Here is a 3,486-nt window from a genome sequence, read left to right as displayed (position 1 = left end):
GTGAAATAATCCCCACAATTAATTATTATTACTGATAGCAACAAATAATTATGTTTCTCTAAATGAAGTATAAACTTTCGGTGCATTTTAGCTTAGTATGTTTTCACCGTATAGAATTTTTTTTTTCACTGACCATATACTATATAATAATCCACTCACCATAATATTAGATTTGAATTAATTTCAAAGGATCTTAAAATTCTATACAATTTAGATTATACACGATCATCTTCTCTATTAAACATAGGGAAAGGCAAACTTAAACCAGAAGCACCCTACAACTTTTAAAAACCAAAAGTTTATTATGGCTTTTTAAGGTACACAATAATACAGATATAAGCAAACCAATGAAATAAGTAATGTCACATACATGAATGGTATTGTGAAACTTTCTGGCGAAATCCTCCCCGCAGGGGATTGATTTATTGACTGCACAGCAGAACATAGCTCCTAACAAAGTTGACTCGGTGACAAGTCTATAACAAACCCCTGTAGTGAAAACAAAACAGCAATATCGGTATATCCCAAATTCCATAAGAATGAAACCATCGTTTTGCAATAGCACAACTGGTAGACTTTGGCTAAAAGACACTTATGATAAACAGTGGTTTAAAATATACCTAATTAAGCTTTGGTGGACAAGTCCTTGTTCTTTACAATCATAACACGCATTGTGCGTGGTTGGCACAATAGGTGCTTACACTTCCCAAAAACATTCTGTTAACATACAACATAATGGGTTCATCCCGATTAGCATCATGATAGTGCGATAACTTTGATTCCCATGATAGTAAATAACAGAAAGACGAGATTTTAGATATATATATATATATATATATATATATATATATATATATATATATATATATATATAATAGAAACGTCTCATGAACATTATAGTAAGACATTTGGTGCCACCATGAATTAAATATATTAGTATTTTACTGCTCCTAGTAGATTAGAGACATCTTAGGGGAGAAACTTGCTTTTCCTTCTAGCCACGCCAACAACATTGCTTTATGGAAATGGCATCATCAAATAATAGTGATTACAAAAGAAACATCTCTTGAACACAAATAGGATGGCACACTATTCAGCTATGATCCTCGTATTTTAGTATTTTGCTGCTCCTTGCAGCATATTAGAGATATCTCAGGGGAAAGACTTTTCTTTCAAGCCACATTAATATTACTTTATGGGTCATCATCATAAACGTGAATTTTTTTTTAAAAAAATTCATAGCTAGGAGATAGATGAAACTCATAGGGGATGGCAATGAATATTTACTCAGGTTAAAAACTTCTCAGAACGCATGCAACAATGATTCAAAAGACTTATATTAGAGTGCTTAACTATATCCAACAAATTACGCAATACGGTAATATAAATTTCAATTCACAAACAAGTTAGAAGTTATTACAATTGATAAGCCTTTACAATTTTAGCCTATATGCTAGCTTGATCGCCAAGGCTTCATTTAGTCCATTATTCTCATGCATGATCAATGATCATCATTCAAAAGGTAAACAACTTAATGAAAATGTGAAATTCTAAATGATATAGGTACGCATTCGTGAACTGGACAATAACCAATGTCCATAAACACAAATCGATCAACATGTATAAAACTATAATATAAACGTCCATTCAACAAATTCGATCAATTCAGTATGAAGAAAAAGTACGTTGTAAGAGGAAATACCTTTTAATGGGGCCAAAAGCTCGGGAGCCCATCACAAGTAAATCAGCATGCACGTTTCAATTACTTCACAGATTTTTTCCTTTGGATCTCCGACCCACAACTTGAGTTTTCACGTTTGCCTGAGTTAGAAATATTCTGAACTCGTAATCTTTTTCATCAGTATGTTTAAAAACTAAAATATAATCAAATTAAATAATAACTTAAGGTCTAATCTTAAAAGAATCTTTTGCATACATACATAGATTACCAATAATTTAAAGAAAATGAACGACTAAATAAATAACTAACATTTTTTTCAGAGCAAATCTGCAGAGCATGGTTCAGAATCGCTTCAGTGATTCTCTTCTGGTGCGCCTCGATAGCCGCCGTGAAAGCAGGAACTTCTAGATTGGCTGAATTTCAAAAAGAAAATCAATTGGTGCCTCTCAGATATCAGTTAATTGAATCTAAAAGGGATTAAAAAAAGAGCCTCAACTGGGTCCGCCGAAGGGGATGGCGCCGGGATTGAGGCCAGTAGCAATGGACGGCGGAGATTGAACGTGGAGAATAAGGAAGTGACCGGGCAGTTGGGTAGAACCGGGAGTAGATGATCGAAGCTTGATATTATCGAGCGCCCATCGTAAGGCGTCCATGCTCCCTTCGCTGCCATCGACGGATACGACGACGCATCCTAAGTTTCCAGGCATGATTTTTGAGCGCTTCGCTTGACTTTGGCGATGCTTATAGAAGATGATAACGGCGATGATTGATCCTTCTTTAATCGCTTGCTCTTCTAGCGTGATTGACCATTGAACTGAGTCGATCCTGATAAGGGCTGATTTGGATGCCGAGTTGGGCAAGTTTTATCTGGCCCTTGGTGCGTTCCAGTGGGCAAATTAAATAATAAAAAAAAACAAAAGAAGAGCGCGCTTGGTTTTTGGTACGAAACTTGTCGGCGTGAAAGCCCAGCATTACCGTTTCATGGATCAGATAACTATTATCCAACAAAATTTAAATGAGTTCCCCATTTTCATTTTTGTACGTAAAAAGAAAAAAACTCATACATCCTCTCAAATTTTGAAGTTGCCTAAATTGGTTACTCTAAAAATCAATGGAGTTTTTGTTAATTTTAAAAGTGAATAATTAAAAATAAATAAATTTTTATTTTATATAACTTTAACTAATATAATAATCAATTTAGTTTTAACTTTTACACATTAAATTAGTTTGATATTAGTTTTAAAAAATTAAATATATAATTTACATATTTTGCAAGATGTTGAAGGTTAAATGTGTTAATTTTTTTAGAAGTACGATCAAATTGACATAATATTAAATATTCAAGATTAAATTAATTAAAAATGGTCCGAATAGTCGAATAGATTAATCAACTAATGTTAATCGTTAAGGCCATATTGATATTGTTTTGGAAAAATGACTTTTAAAAGTGTCTTTTTAAAAGTGCATTTTAAAATTTAATTGTTTGAGATTATTGTAAAAAAGTGATTTTGAAAATATAAAATATTCATTTTAGATTATGTTGTAAATAAAAAATATAGTATCTGAATTATGTTTACACTTATTAATACTTTGGTATATAAAATATATCAACTTAAACTATAATAAAAATATAAAAATACTTTAAGATAATTCATTAATAATATTTTTATATATATGAAATATTTTATAAAGAAAAATATATTATCAATATTTTTTAACATTTAAATTTTAAAATAGTATTTTAATTATTTTGATTTAACCACAACCACTCTTTTAAAATTTAAGTAAAATAATTTAAATGATTT

General features: G+C 31.1%; 1 pseudogene; it reads right to left on the bottom strand.

Moving 5' to 3' along the window:
- Window positions 1-309: 309 nt before the first annotated feature.
- Window positions 310-2,509, bottom strand: LOC120130099 (annotated as a pseudogene).
- Window positions 2,510-3,486: the final 977 nt, after the last annotated feature.

This window comes from Hibiscus syriacus, unplaced genomic scaffold, assembly GCF_006381635.1.
Source record: "Hibiscus syriacus cultivar Baekdansim isolate YM2019G1 unplaced genomic scaffold, ASM638163v2 tig00110511_pilon, whole genome shotgun sequence".
NCBI classification, from domain to species: domain Eukaryota; kingdom Viridiplantae; phylum Streptophyta; class Magnoliopsida; order Malvales; family Malvaceae; genus Hibiscus; species Hibiscus syriacus.
Note: the sequence above shows the minus strand (reverse complement) of the source record. Positions and strands in the feature narration are given on the sequence as shown.